Source organism: Pseudophryne corroboree, unplaced genomic scaffold (genome assembly GCF_028390025.1).
Source record: "Pseudophryne corroboree isolate aPseCor3 unplaced genomic scaffold, aPseCor3.hap2 scaffold_149, whole genome shotgun sequence".
NCBI classification, from domain to species: domain Eukaryota; kingdom Metazoa; phylum Chordata; class Amphibia; order Anura; family Myobatrachidae; genus Pseudophryne; species Pseudophryne corroboree.
This window is the reverse complement of record NW_026968120.1, coordinates 196,236-209,904: the sequence shown is the minus strand read 5'-3', so window position 1 is coordinate 209,904 and position 13,669 is coordinate 196,236. Positions and strand designations below refer to the sequence as shown.

The following is a 13,669-nucleotide window of genomic DNA, read 5'->3' as shown; positions in this document are numbered from 1 at the left end:
GTGCTGGCATACTCTCTCTCTCTGTCTCTCCAAAGGGCCTTGTTGGGGAACTGTCCTCAGATAAGAGGATTCCCTGAGTGTATGGTGTGTCGGTACACGTGTGTCGACATGTCTGAGGTAGAAGGCTCTCCTAGAGAGGAGCAGGAGCAAATTAATGTGGTGTCTCCATCGACAACGCCGACACCTGACTGGATGGATATGTGGAATGTTTTAAGTGCTAATGTAAACTTATTACACAAGAGATTAGACAAAGCTGAAGCTAGGGAACAGTCAGGGAGTCAACCCATGCCTGTCCCTATGTCGCAGGGACCTTCGGGGTCTCAAAAGCGCCCACTATCCCAAATAGTTGACACAGATACCGACACAGATTCTGACTCCAGTGTCGACTACGATGATGCAAAGTTACAGCCAAAATTGGCTAAATGTATTCGATATATGATTATTGCAATAAAAGATGTTTTGCACATCACAGAGTCCCCTGTCCCTGACACGAGGGTACACATGTATAAGGGAAAGAAACCTGAGATAACCTTTCCCTCCTCACATGAGTTGAACGAATTATGTGAAAAAGCTTGGGAATCTCCAGACAAAAAGCTGCAGATTCCCAAAAGGATTCTTATGGCGTATCCTTTCCCGCCAATGGACAGGATACGGTGGGAATCCTCCCCTAGGGTGGATAAAGCATTGACACGCTTATCCAAAAAGGTAGCGCTGCCATCCCAGGATACAGCTACCATCAGGGACCCTGCTGACCGCAAGCAGGAGGTTACCCTAAAGTCCATTTACACACATTCTGGTACCTTACTCAGACCGGCAATTGCGTCGGCCGGGGTTGTAGCGCGGTGGCAGCATGGACAGATACCTTATCAGCAGAGATTGAGACCCTAGATAAGGATGCTATGTTATTGACCATAGGGCATATAAAAGATGCTGTCCTATATATGAGAGATGCTCAAAGTGACATTAGTCTACTGGGTTCTAGAATAAACGCTATGTCGATTTCTGCTAGACGAGTCCTATGGACCCGGCAATGGACAGGTGATGCCGACTCAAAAAGGCATATGGAGGTTTTACCTTACAGGGGTGAGGAATTGTTTGGGGAAGGTCTCTCGGACCTAGTCTCCACAGCTACAGCTGGTAAATCAAATTTTTTGCCTTATATTCCCTCACAGCCTAAGAAAGCACCACATTATCAAATACAGTCCTTTCGATCACAGAGAAACAAGAAAGTACGAGGTGCGTCCTTTCTTGCCAGAGGTAAGGGCAGAGGGAAGAAGCTGCACAACACAGCTAGTTCCCAGGAACAGAAGTCCTCCCCGGCCTCTACAAAATCCACCGCATGACGCTGGGGCTCCGCTAAAGGAGTCCGCCCAGTTGGGGGCACGTCTTCGAGTTTTCAGCCACATCTGGGTTCATTCGCAGGTGGATCCCTAGGCAATAGAAATTGTTTCTCAGGGTTACAAGCTGAAATTCGAAGAGGTGCCTCCTCGCCGGTTTTTCAAATCGGCCCTACCATCTTCTCCCCAGGAAAGGGAGATAGTGTTAAATGCAATTCACAAATTGTATCTTCAACATATGCAGATGAGGGTTCCAGCCAACTTTGGCCCACTGCTTGGATGACATCACCGTATGCAAATCCGTCTTCTGCAGACCTTCTCCCAGGAATGCTTGTACTAGTTGTTGCATTTGGTTTGTTGTTTGGGCGTGCTTCAGTATTAGGCAGCCTTCTGCCCTCCCATGTTCATCTGAAAATATGTGTTCTCCCGGCAGTTGTTGTCCCCAGATGAGAGTTCCCTTGTGCTGCCTCAGTTGAATCTCCTTTACTTGACAGAGATGTGCCTGAGCAGCGGCCCTCCCCAGCCCTATCTCAAATCATACTTATTTTGCATAGGAGATACCATGGTCATAAAGATTGTTCTCCCAGGGTGAGGTTCATTCATTGCATTCTGGGTATGCTGACCCCTGTGATTTCCCCAAATGTGGGAAACTCAACTGCATTATTTGTGGTAGTGGGGGACTGTGTTTGTGTTTTCCTCTGGTCAGCTCTGGTAAAAGTCAGATTTCTTTGTCTCAGATCTTCCTCTAGCCTTGTTCTTCTTTCGAGAGTTCCATTGTGCTGCCTCAGTTTGACCTCCTTCACTTGACAGGGGGGTACCCGAGCAGCGACCCTCCCCAGCTCTAGCCCAACTCCTACATACCTGCCAGGTGAGATACTATGATCATGAAGGTGCTTCTCCCAGGGCAAGGCTCACCCATTGCACTCTGGGTGTGCTGCTCCTGCGATTTCCCCAAATGTGGGAAACTTGACTGCATAATTTGTGTTTCCCCTGGTCGGCTCTCGTATAATTCAGATCTCTTTGTCTCAGGTCTCTCTCCAGCCTAGTTTGCTGTCTGTTTCCACTTCTCTTTTCTTGAGCCGCTCCCTTCTATGCCCTTGCGCACTATCCTGACTTCTCCCGTCTGCTTACTTCGTGCCTTCCAACGCACAATGCGAACTACAGGTAGTGCTGCAGGGCCCACACCCTTTTACTTGCCTTACAGAGTAGCTCTGGAGCAGTTACAGTGCCCAGCTGCTGCAAGAAATCAGCTTGAATGCTTCAGGGGCTGGGGCATAGCCAACATGAGCCCCACACCGAAGGAGGGTGGAGGTATTTAATGCGAACTAGGGGTCATCCAAGCACCGCAAAAGGCCGCCATGCCCTGCATAACCCTTTTCTCTTTTCATATGCAGATGAGGGTTCCAGCCAACTTTGGCCCACTGCTTGGATGACATCACCGTATGCAAATCCGTCTTCTGCAGACCTTCTCCCAGGAATGCTTTTACTAGTTGTTACATTTGGTTTGTTGTTTGGGGGTGCTTCAGTATTAGGCAGCCTTCTGCCCTCCCATGTTCATCTGAAAATATGTGTTCTCCCTGCAGTTGTTGTCCCCAGATGAGAGTTCCCTTGTGCTGCCTCAGTTGAATCTCCTTTACTTGACAGAGATGTGCATGAGCAGCGGCCCTCCCCAGCCCTATCCCAAATCATACTTATTTTGCATAGAAGTTTCCATGGTCATGAAGATTGTTCTCCCAGGGTGAGGTTCATTCATTGCATTCTGGGTATGCTGACCCCTGTGATTTCCCCAAATGTGGGAAACTCGACTGCATTAATTGTGGTAGTGGGGGACTGTGTTTGTGCTTTCCTCTGGTCAGCTCTGGTAAAAGACAGATTTCTTTGTCTCAGATCTTCCTCTAGCCTTGTTCTTTTTTCGAGAGTTTCCTTGTGCTGCCTCAGTTGGATCTCCTTCACTTGACAGGGGGGTGCCCGAGCAGCGACCCTCCCCATCTCTAGCCCAACTCCTACTTACCTGCCAGGTGAGATACTATGATCAGGAAGGTGCTTCTCCCAGGGCAAGGCTCACCCATTGCACTCTGGGTGTGCTGCTCCTACGATTTCCCCAAATGTGGGACACTTGACTGCATAATTTGTGTTTCCTCTAGTCGGCTACTCGTATAATTCAGATCTCTTTGTCTCAGGTCTCTCTCCAGCCTAGTTTGCTGTCTGTTTCCACTTCTCTTTTCTTGAGCCGCTGCCTTCTATGCCCTTGTGCACTCTCCTGACTTCTCCTGTCTGCTTACTTTGTGCCTTCCAACGCACAATGCAAACTACAGGTAGTGCTGCAGGGCCCACACCCTTTTACTTGCCTTTCAGAGCAGCTCTGGAGCTGTTACAGTGCCCAGCTGCTGCAAGAAATCAGCTTGAATGCTTCAGGGGCTGGGGCATAGCCAACATGAGCCCCACACCGACGGAGGGTGGAGGTGTTTAATGCGAACTAAGGGTCATCCAAGCGCCGCAAAAGGACGCCGTGCCCTGCATACCCCTTTTCTCTTTTCATATGCAGATGAGGGTTCCAGCCAACTTTGGCCCACTGCTTGGATGACATCACCGTATGCAAATCCGTCTTCTGCAGACCTTCCCCCAGGAATGCTTGTACTAGTTGTTGCATTTGGTTTGTTGTTTGGGGTGCTTCAGTATTAGGCAGCCTTCAGCTCTCCCATGTTCATCTGAAAATATGTGTTCTCCCTGCAGTTGTTGTCCCCAGATGAGAGTTCCCTTGTGCTGCCTCAGTTGAATCTCCTTTACTTGAAAGAGATGTGCCTGAGCAGCGGCCCTCCCCAGCCCTATCCCAAATCATACTTATTTTGCATAGGAGATACCATGGTCATGAAGATTGTTCTCCCAGGGTGAGGTTCATTCATTGCATTCTGGGTATGCTGACCCCTGTGATTTCCCCAAATGTGGGAAACTCAACTGCATTATTTGTGGTAGTGGGGGACTGTGTTTGTGCTTTCCTCTGGTCAGCTCTGGTAAAAGTCAGATTTCTTTGTCTCAGATCTTCCTCTAGCCTTGTTCTTTTTTTGAGAGTTTCCTTGTGCTGCCTCAGTTGGATCTCCTTCACTTGACAGGGGGGTGCCCGAGCAGCGACCCTCCCCAGCTCAAGCCCAACTCCTACTTACCTGCCAAGTGAGATACTATGATCAGGAAGGTGCTTCTACCAGGGCAAGGCTCACCCATTGCACTCTGGGTGTGCTGCTCCTACGATTTCCCCAAATGTGGGACACTTGACTGCATAATTTGTGTTTCCTCTAGTCGGCTACTCGTATAATTCAGATCTCTTTGTCTCAGGTCTCTCTCCAGCCTAGTTTGCTGTCTGTTTCCACTTCTCTTTTCTTGAGCCGCTGCCTTCTATGCCCTTGTGCACTCTCCTGACTTCTCCTGTCTGCTTACTTTGTGCCTTCCAACGCACAATGCAAACTACAGGTAGTGCTGCAGGGCCCACACCCTTTTACTTGCCTTTCAGAGCAGCTCTGGAGCTGTTACAGTGCCCAGCTGCTGCAAGAAATCAGCTTGAATGCTTCAGGGGCTGGGGCATAGCCAACATGAGCCCCACACCGACGGAGGGTGGAGGTGTTTAATGCGAACTAAGGGTCATCCAAGCGCCGCAAAAGGCCGCCATGCCCTGCATACCCCTTTTCTCTTTTCATATGCAGATGAGGGTTCCAGCCAACTTTGGCCCACTGCTTGGATGACATCACCGTATGCAAATCCATCTTCTGCAGACCTTCCCCCAGGAATGCTTGTACTAGTTGTTGCATTTGGTTTGTTGTTTGGGGTGCTTCAGTATTAGGCAGCCTTCAGCTCTCCCATGTTCATCTGAAAATATGTGTTCTCCCTGCAGTTGTTGTCCCCAGATGAGAGTTCCCTTGTGCTGCCTCAGTTGAATCTCCTTTACTTGAAAGAGATGTGCCTGAGCAGCGGCCCTCCCCAGCCCTATCCCAAATCATACTTATTTTGCATAGGAGATACCATGGTCATGAAGATTGTTCTCCCAGGGTGAGGTTCATTCATTGCATTCTGGGTATGCTGACCCCTGTGATTTCCCCAAATGTGGGAAACTCAACTGCATTATTTGTGGTAGTGGGGGACTGTGTTTGTGCTTTCCTCTGGTCAGCTCTGGTAAAAGTCAGATTTCTTTGTCTCAGATCTTCCTCTAGCCTTGTTCTTTTTTTGAGAGTTTCCTTGTGCTGCCTCAGTTGGATCTCCTTCACTTGACAGGGGGGTGCCCGAGCAGCGACCCTCCCCAGCTCAAGCCCAACTCCTACTTACCTGCCAAGTGAGATACTATGATCAGGAAGGTGCTTCTACCAGGGCAAGGCTCACCCATTGCACTCTGGGTGTGCTGCTCCTACGATTTCCCCAAATGTGGGACACTTGACTGCATAATTTGTGTTTCCTCTGGTCGGCTACTCGTATAATTCAGATCTCTTTGTCTCAGGTCTCTCTCCAGCCTAGTTTGCTGTCTGTTTCCACTTCTCTTTTCTTGAGCCCCTGCCTTCTATGCCCTTGTGCACTCTCCTGACTTCTCCTGTCTGCTTACTTTGTGCCTTCCAACGCACAATGCAAACTACAGGTAGTGCTGCAGGGCCAACACCCTTTTACTTGCCTTACAGAGCAGCTCTGGAGCTGTTACAGTGCCCAGCTGCTGCAAGAAATCAGCTTGAATGCTTCAGGGGCTGGGGCATAGCCAACATGAGCAGCAAGATGCAGCACTGGACTATTAGTAATGTACTGTTGTATGCTGAGCACCACAATGCAGCACAAGACAATGAGCAGTGATACTGAGCACTGATGAGGATACTACTGAGAACTGACACTGAGCAGGAGAGACACACTACTAGTATTACTGAGCAGCAATAAGTAACCACTGATACTGGGCACTGATATTGAGATTTCCACTGAGAGAACATAGCCACGTCCTCTCCGCTCTCTCTTCAATGCACGAGTAAAAATGGCGGCAACGCGCAGCTCTTTATATGGAATCCGAATCTCGCGAGAATCTGACAGCGGGATGATGACATTTTCCCTTGTTCAGGTTTTCATAGTCAGGCGGGAACAACCGAGCCTGCCACGGACCAGTGTAAACCACGTGGAGTTCGTCGGGAATTCGGTTCTCGGAGAACCGAACCCGCTCCTCTATATATACTATATTACTATGTTACTGTAGTATACAGAACACCACAATGCAATGAGCAGTGATAGTGAGCACTGATGAGGATACTAGAACTGACACTGAGCAGCAAGATGCAGCACTGGACTATTAGTAATGTACTGTAGTATGCTGAGCACCACAATGCAGCACAAGACAATGAGCAGTGATACTGAGCACTGATGAGGATACTACTGAGAACTGACACTGAGCAGGAGAGACACACTACTAGTATTACTGAGCAGCAATAAGTAACCACTGATACTGAGCACTGATATTGAGATTTCCACTGAGAGAACATAGCCACGTCCTCTCCGCTCTCTCTTCAATGCACGAGTAAAAATGGCAGCAACGCGCAGCTCTTTATATGGAATCCGAATCTCGCAAGAATCCGACAGCGGGATGATGACATTTTCCCTTGTTCAGGTTTTCCGAGTCAGGCGGGAACAACCGAGCCTGCCTCGGACCAGTGTAAACCACGTGGAGTTCGTGGGGAATTCGGTTCTCGGAGAACCGAACCCGCTCCTCTCTACCTTATACCCATCAATTTTTTTATTTTCAATCTAAGCCCCTGCAGTTTTCTGTAAGCATCTGCTTCGCTATGATGATCAACAAGTCACAAGGGCAAACACTCAGGGCTTGAGGCGTAGATCTTAGGACCAGCTGCTACAAGCATGGCAGAGGTGTCACTATCACTGGTGACACCCAGAAAGGTAGCGAGGGAGATTGTAATGCAGTGCGCACAGATAAACAGCGCAATGGTAAAAAGGAGGCATGGTTTCATAGGTAGGGGCGTGGCCTGGTGGCCTGAATCTACATTTTGTTGCTCCGGGTGTCCCGGGGGTTGGGGGCTGCACCCGGGGACTAGTGTGTGAGCTGTGCTGGCTCCTGCACAGTGACAGGGCATGGCCACCCAGCATGACGCCTCCCTTCTTGACCATGCTGTAATTGCAGTCGCACTGCAGTTCAGCGTGATCATAAAAAATGGTGTAGGCTCCTGCTGGTGCAGGCTGTAGAGAAAAGCTGCTGTGACCACGCCCCCTGTGTCTCCTCCGTTGCAGACCCCATTTTGAAGCCTTGCCCCCGGACTAAGAGAAAAGTATGCCCTTGCGCACTATCCTGACTTCTCCTCCCGTCTGCTTAATTTGTGCCTTCCAACGCACAATGCGAACAACAGGTGGTGCTGCAGGGCCCACACCCTTTTACTTGCCTTACAGAACAGCTCTGGAGCTGTTACAGTGCCCAGCTGCTGCAAGAAATCAGCTTGAATGCTTCAGGGGATGGGGCATGGCCAACATGAGCCCCACACCAAAGGAGGGTGGGGGTGTTTAATGCGAACTAGGGGTCATCCAAGCACTGCAAAAGGCCGCCATGCCCTGCATGCCCCTTTTCTCTTTTCATATGCAGATGAGGGTTCCAGTCAACTTTGGCCCACTGCTTGGATAACATCACCGTATGCAAATCCGTCTGCTGCAGACCTTCCCCAAGGAGTGCTTGTACTAGTTGTTGCATATGGTTTGATATTTGATGGTGCTTCAGTATTAGGCAGCCTTCCGCCCTCCCATGTTCATCTGAAAAGATGTGGTCTCCCTGCAGTTGTTGTCCCCAGATGAGAGTTCCCTTGTGCTGCCTCAGTTGAATCTCCTTTACTTGACAGAGATGTGCCTGAGCAGCGGCCCTCACCAGCCCTATCCCAAATCATACTTATTTTGCATAGGAGATACCATGGTCATGAAGATTGTTCTCCCAGGGTGAGGTTCATTCATTGCATTCTGGGTATGCTGACCCCTGTGATTTTCCCAAATGTGGGAAACTCGACTGCATTATTTGTGGTAGTGGGGGACTGTGTTTGTGCTTTCCTCTGGTCAGCTCTGGTAAAAGTCAGATTTCTTTGTCTCAGATCTTCCTCTAGCCTTGTTCTTCTTTCGAGAGTTCCCTTGTGCTGCCTCAGTTGGATCTCTTTCACTTGACAGGGGGGTGCCCGAACAGCGACCCTCCCCAGCTCTAGCCCAACTCCTACTTACCTGCCAGGTGAGATACTATGATCATGAAGGTGCTTCTCCCAGGGCAAGGCTCACCCATTGCACTCTGGGTGTGCTGCCCCTGCGATTTCCCCAAATGTGGGAAACTTGACTGCATAATTTGTGTTTCCCCTGGTCGGCTCTCGTATAATTCAGATCTCTTTGTCTCAGGTCTCTCTCCAGCCTAGTTTGCTGTCTGTTTCCACTTCTCTTTTCTTCAACCGCTCCCTTCTATACCCTTGTGCACTATCCTGACTTCTCCTCCCGTCTGCTTACTTTGTGCCTTCCAATGCACAATGCAAACTACAGGTAGTGCTGCAGGGCCCACACCCTTTTACTTGCCTTACAGAGCAGCTCTGGAGCTGTTACAGTGCCCAGCTGCTGCAAGAAATCAGCTTGAATGCTTCAGGGGATGGGGCATGGCCAACATGAGCCCCACACCAAAGGAGGGTGGAGGTGTTTAATGCGAACTAGGGGTCATCCAAGCACCGCAAAAGGCCGCCATGCCCTGCACGCCCCTTTTCTCTTTTCATATGCAGATGAGGGTTGAAGCCAACTTTGACCCACTGCTTGGATGACATCACCGTATGCAAATCCGTCTTCTGCAGAACTTCCCCCAGGAATGCTTGCACTAGTTGTTGCATTTGGTTTGTTGTTTGGGGGTGCTTCAGTATTAGGCAGCCTTCTGCCCTCCCATGTTCATCTGAAAATATGTGTTCTCCCTGCAGTTGTTGTCCCCAGATGAGAGTTCCCTTGTGCTGCCTCAGTTGAATCTCCTTTACTTGACAGAGATGTGCATGAGCAGCGGCCCTCCCCAGCCCTATTCCAAATCATACTTATTTTGCATAGGAGATACCATGGTCATGAAGATTGTTCTCCCAGGGTGAGGTTCATTCATTGCATTTTGGGTATGCTGACCCCTGTGATTTCCCCAAATGTGGGAAACTTGACTGCATTATTTGTGGTAGTGGGGGACTGTGTTTGTGCTTTCCTCTGGTCAGCTCTGGTAAAAGTCAGATTTCTTTGTCTCAGATTTTCCTCTAGCCTTGTTCTTCTTTCGAGAGTTCCATTGTGCTGCCTCAGTTGGATCTCCTTCACTTGACAGGGGGGTACCCGAGCAGCGACCCTCCCCAGCTCTAGCCCAACTCCTACTTACCTGCCAGGTGAGATACTATGATCATGAAGGTGCTTCTCCCAGGGCAAGGCTCACCCATTGCACTCTGGGTGTGCTGCCCCTGCGATTTCCCCAAATGTGGGAAACTTGACTGCATAATTTGTGTTTCCCCTGGTCGGCTCTCGTATAATTCAGATCTATTTGTCTCAGGTCTCTCTCCAGCCTAGTTTGCTGTCTGTTTCCACTTCTCTTTTCTTCAGCCGCTCCCTTCTATACCCTTGTGCACTATCCTGACTTCTCCTCCCGTCTGCTTACTTTGTGCCTTCCAATGCACAATGCAAACTACAGGTAGTGCTGCAGGGCCCACACCCTTTTACTTGCCTTACAGAGCAGCTCTGGAGCTGTTACAGTGCCCAGCTGCTGCAAGAAATCAGCTTGAATGCTTCAGGGGATGGGGCATGGCCAACATGAGCCCCACACCAAAGGAGGGGGGAGGTGTTTAATGCGAACTAGGGGTCATCCAAGCACTGCAAAAGGCCGCCATGCCCTGCATGCCCCTTTTCTCTTTTCATATGCAGATGAGGGTTCCAGTCAACTTTGGCCCACTGCTTGGATAACATCACCGTATGCAAATCCGTCTGCTGCAGACCTTCCCCCAGGAGTGCTTGTACTAGTTGTTGCATATGGTTTGATATTTGATGGTGCTTCAGTATTAGGCAGCCTTCCGCCCTCCCATGTTCATCTGAAAAGATGTGGTCTCCCTGCAGTTGTTGTCCCCAGATGAGAGTTCACTTGTGCTGCCTCAGTTGAATCTCCTTTACTTGACAGAGATGTGCCTGAGCAGCTGCCCTCACCAGCCCTATCCCAAATCATACTTATTTTGCATAGGAGATACCATGGTCATGAAGATTGTTCTCCCAGGGTGAGGTTCATTCATTGCATTCTGGGTATGCTGACCCCTGTGATTTTCCCAAATGTGGGAAACTCGACTGCATTATTTGTGGTAGTGGGGGACTGTGTTTGTGCTTTCCTCTGGTCAGCTCTGGTAAAAGTCAGATTTCTTTGTCTCAGATCTTCCTCTAGCCTTGTTCTTCTTTCGAGAGTTCCCTTGTGCTGCCTCAGTTGGATCTCTTTCACTTGACAGGGGGGTGCCCGAACAGCGACCCTCCCCAGCTCTAGCCCAACTCCTACTTACCTGCCAGGTGAGATACTATGATCATGAAGGTGCTTCTCCCAGGGCAAGGCTCACCCATTGCACTCTGGGTGTGCTGCCCCTGCGATTTCCCCAAATGTGGGAAACTTGACTGCATAATTTGTGTTTCCCCTGGTCGGCTCTCGTATAATTCAGATCTCTTTGTCTCAGGTCTCTCTCCAGCCTAGTTTGCTGTCTGTTTCCACTTCTCTTTTCTTCAACCGCTCCCTTCTATACCCTTGTGCACTATCCTGACTTCTCCCGTCTGCTTACTTTGTGCCTTCCAATGCACAATGCAAACTACAGGTAGTGCTGCAGGGCCCACACCCTTTTACTTGCCTTACAGAGCAGCTCTGGAGCTGTTACAGTGCCCAGCTGCTGCAAGAAATCAGCTTGAATGCTTCAGGGGATGGGGCATGGCCAACATGAGCCCCACACCAAAGGAGGGTGGAGGTGTTTAATGCGAACTAGGGGTCATCCAAGCACCGCAAAAGGCCGCCATGCCCTGCACGCCCCTTTTCTCTTTTCAAATGCAGATGAGGGTTGAAGCCAACTTTGACCCACTGCTTGGATGACATCACCGTATGCAAATCCGTCTTCTGCAGAACTTCCCCCAGGAATGCTTGCACTAGTTGTTGCATTTGGTTTGTTGTTTGGGGGTGCTTCAGTATTAGGCAACCTTCTGCCCTCCCATGTTCTTCTGAAAATATGTGTTCTCCCTGCAGTTGTTGTCCCCAGATGAGAGTTCCCTTGTGCTGCCTCAGTTGAATCTCCTTTACTTGACAGAGATGTGCATGAGCAGCGGCCCTCCCCAGCCCTATTCCAAATCATACTTATTTTGCATAGGAGATACCATGGTCATGAAGATTGTTCTCCCAGGGTGAGGTTCATTCATTGCATTTTGGGTATGCTGACCCCTGTGATTTCCCCAAATGTGGGAAACTTGACTGCATTATTTGTGGTAGTGGGGGACTGTGTTTGTGCTTTCCTCTGGTCAGCTCTGGTAAAAGTCAGATTTCTTTGTCTCAGATTTTCCTCTAGCCTTGTTCTTCTTTCGAGAGTTCCATTGTGCTGCCTCAGTTGGATCTCCTTCACTTGACAGGGGGGTACCCGAGCAGCGACCCTCCCCAGCTCTAGCCCAACTCCTACTTACCTGCCAGGTGAGATACTATGATCATGAAGGTGCTTCTCCCAGGGCAAGGCTCACCCATTGCACTCTGGGTGTGCTGCCCCTGCGATTTCCCCAAATGTGGGAAACTTGACTGCATAATTTGTGTTTCCCCTGGTCGGCTCTCGTATAATTCAGATCTATTTGTCTCAGGTCTCTCTCCAGCCTAGTTTGCTGTCTGTTTCCACTTCTCTTTTCTTCAGCCGCTCCCTTCTATACCCTTGTGCACTATCCTGACTTCTCCTCCCGTCTGCTTACTTTGTGCCTTCCAATGCACAATGCAAACTACAGGTAGTGCTGCAGAGCCCACACCCTTTTACTTGCCTTACAGAGCAGCTCTGGAGCTGTTACAGTGCCCAGCTGCTGCAAGAAATCAGTTTGAATGCTTCAGGGGATGGGGCATGGCCAACATGAGCCCCACACCAAAGGAGGGGGGAGGTGTTTAATGCGAACTAGGGGTCATCCAAGCACTGCAAAAGGCCGCCATGCCCTGCATGCCCCTTTTCTCTTTTCATATGCAGATGAGGGTTCCAGTCAACTTTGGCCCACTGCTTGGATAACATCACCGTATGCAAATCCGTCTGCTGCAGACCTTCCCCCAGGAGTGCTTGTACTAGTTGTTGCATATGGTTTGATATTTGATGGTGCTTCAGTATTAGGCAGCCTTCCGCCCTCCCATGTTCATCTGAAAAGATGTGGTCTCCCTGCAGTTGTTGTCCCCAGATGAGAGTTCACTTGTGCTGCCTCAGTTGAATCTCCTTTACTTGACAGAGATGTGCCTGAGCAGCTGCCCTCACCAGCCCTATCCCAAATCATACTTATTTTGCATAGGAGATACCATGGTCATGAAGATTGTTCTCCCAGGGTGAGGTTCATTCATTGCATTCTGGGTATGCTGACCCCTGTGATTTTCCCAAATGTGGGAAACTCGACTGCATTATTTGTGGTAGTGGGGGACTGTGTTTGTGCTTTCCTCTGGTCAGCTCTGGTAAAAGTCAGATTTCTTTGTCTCAGATCTTCCTCTAGCCTTGTTCTTCTTTCGAGAGTTCCCTGGTGCTGCCTCAGTTGGATCTCCTTCACTTCACAGGGGGGAACCCGAGCAGCGACCCTCCCCAGCTCTAGCCCAACTCCTACTTACCTGCCAGGTGAGATACTATGATCATGAAGGTGCTTCTCCCAGGGCAAGGCTCAACCATTGCACTCTGGGTGTGCTGCTCCTGCGATTTCCCCAAATGTGGGAAACTTGACTGCATAATTTGTGTTTCCCCTGGTCGGCTCTCGTATAATTCAGATCTCTTTGTCTCAGGTCTCTCTCCAGCCTAGTTTGCTGTCTGTTTCCACTTCTCTTTTCTTCAGCCGCTCCCTTCTATACCCTTGTGCACTATCCTGACTTCTCCTCCCGTCTGCTTACTTTGTGCCTTCCAATGCACAATGCAAACTACAGGTAGTGCTGCAGGGCCCACACCCTTTTACTTGCCTTACAGAGCAGCTCTGGAGCTGTTACAGTGCCCAGCTGCTGCAAGAAATCAGCTTGAATGCTTCAGGGGCTGGGGCATAGCCAACATGAGCCCCACACCAAAGGAGGGTGGAGGTGTTTAATGCAAACTAGGGGTCAGCCAAGCGCCGCAAAAGGCCACCATGCCCTG

General features: G+C 49.7%; 18 non-coding genes across 18 annotated transcripts; all 18 read left to right on the top strand.

Moving 5' to 3' along the window:
* The first annotated feature begins 1,874 nt into the window (after nucleotides 1–1,874).
* Nucleotides 1,875–2,038, top strand: LOC134998856 (U1 spliceosomal RNA). Its single transcript, XR_010201022.1, has one exon. It is a non-coding gene; the product is annotated as a U1 spliceosomal RNA (small nuclear RNA).
* A 152-nt stretch (nucleotides 2,039–2,190) lies between these two features.
* LOC134998363 (U1 spliceosomal RNA) lies at nucleotides 2,191–2,353 on the top strand. The gene has a single exon (XR_010200644.1). It is a non-coding gene; the product is annotated as a U1 spliceosomal RNA (small nuclear RNA).
* A 671-nt stretch (nucleotides 2,354–3,024) lies between these two features.
* On the top strand, nucleotides 3,025–3,188 carry LOC134999070 (U1 spliceosomal RNA). Its single transcript, XR_010201232.1, has one exon. It is a non-coding gene; the product is annotated as a U1 spliceosomal RNA (small nuclear RNA).
* Nucleotides 3,189–3,340: 152 nt separating this feature from the next.
* On the top strand, nucleotides 3,341–3,504 carry LOC134998426 (U1 spliceosomal RNA). Its single transcript, XR_010200689.1, has one exon. It is a non-coding gene; the product is annotated as a U1 spliceosomal RNA (small nuclear RNA).
* Nucleotides 3,505–4,174: 670 nt separating this feature from the next.
* LOC134998951 (U1 spliceosomal RNA) lies at nucleotides 4,175–4,338 on the top strand. The gene has a single exon (XR_010201112.1). It is a non-coding gene; the product is annotated as a U1 spliceosomal RNA (small nuclear RNA).
* Nucleotides 4,339–4,490: 152 nt separating this feature from the next.
* LOC134998619 (U1 spliceosomal RNA) lies at nucleotides 4,491–4,654 on the top strand. The gene has a single exon (XR_010200800.1). It is a non-coding gene; the product is annotated as a U1 spliceosomal RNA (small nuclear RNA).
* A 670-nt stretch (nucleotides 4,655–5,324) lies between these two features.
* LOC134998938 (U1 spliceosomal RNA) lies at nucleotides 5,325–5,488 on the top strand. The gene has a single exon (XR_010201100.1). It is a non-coding gene; the product is annotated as a U1 spliceosomal RNA (small nuclear RNA).
* Nucleotides 5,489–5,640: 152 nt separating this feature from the next.
* LOC134998557 (U1 spliceosomal RNA) lies at nucleotides 5,641–5,804 on the top strand. Its single transcript, XR_010200760.1, has one exon. It is a non-coding gene; the product is annotated as a U1 spliceosomal RNA (small nuclear RNA).
* A 2,424-nt stretch (nucleotides 5,805–8,228) lies between these two features.
* Nucleotides 8,229–8,392, top strand: LOC134998396 (U1 spliceosomal RNA). Its single transcript, XR_010200662.1, has one exon. It is a non-coding gene; the product is annotated as a U1 spliceosomal RNA (small nuclear RNA).
* Nucleotides 8,393–8,544: 152 nt separating this feature from the next.
* Nucleotides 8,545–8,707, top strand: LOC134999108 (U1 spliceosomal RNA). Its single transcript, XR_010201271.1, has one exon. It is a non-coding gene; the product is annotated as a U1 spliceosomal RNA (small nuclear RNA).
* A 674-nt stretch (nucleotides 8,708–9,381) lies between these two features.
* LOC134998836 (U1 spliceosomal RNA) lies at nucleotides 9,382–9,545 on the top strand. Its single transcript, XR_010201003.1, has one exon. It is a non-coding gene; the product is annotated as a U1 spliceosomal RNA (small nuclear RNA).
* A 152-nt stretch (nucleotides 9,546–9,697) lies between these two features.
* LOC134999169 (U1 spliceosomal RNA) lies at nucleotides 9,698–9,860 on the top strand. The gene has a single exon (XR_010201330.1). It is a non-coding gene; the product is annotated as a U1 spliceosomal RNA (small nuclear RNA).
* A 674-nt stretch (nucleotides 9,861–10,534) lies between these two features.
* Nucleotides 10,535–10,698, top strand: LOC134998384 (U1 spliceosomal RNA). The gene has a single exon (XR_010200661.1). It is a non-coding gene; the product is annotated as a U1 spliceosomal RNA (small nuclear RNA).
* A 152-nt stretch (nucleotides 10,699–10,850) lies between these two features.
* LOC134999107 (U1 spliceosomal RNA) lies at nucleotides 10,851–11,013 on the top strand. Its single transcript, XR_010201270.1, has one exon. It is a non-coding gene; the product is annotated as a U1 spliceosomal RNA (small nuclear RNA).
* Nucleotides 11,014–11,684: 671 nt separating this feature from the next.
* Nucleotides 11,685–11,848, top strand: LOC134998835 (U1 spliceosomal RNA). The gene has a single exon (XR_010201002.1). It is a non-coding gene; the product is annotated as a U1 spliceosomal RNA (small nuclear RNA).
* Nucleotides 11,849–12,000: 152 nt separating this feature from the next.
* On the top strand, nucleotides 12,001–12,163 carry LOC134999168 (U1 spliceosomal RNA). The gene has a single exon (XR_010201329.1). It is a non-coding gene; the product is annotated as a U1 spliceosomal RNA (small nuclear RNA).
* Nucleotides 12,164–12,837: 674 nt separating this feature from the next.
* On the top strand, nucleotides 12,838–13,001 carry LOC134998373 (U1 spliceosomal RNA). The gene has a single exon (XR_010200654.1). It is a non-coding gene; the product is annotated as a U1 spliceosomal RNA (small nuclear RNA).
* Nucleotides 13,002–13,153: 152 nt separating this feature from the next.
* LOC134998359 (U1 spliceosomal RNA) lies at nucleotides 13,154–13,316 on the top strand. Its single transcript, XR_010200641.1, has one exon. It is a non-coding gene; the product is annotated as a U1 spliceosomal RNA (small nuclear RNA).
* The last annotated feature ends 353 nt before the right edge of the window (nucleotides 13,317–13,669 follow it).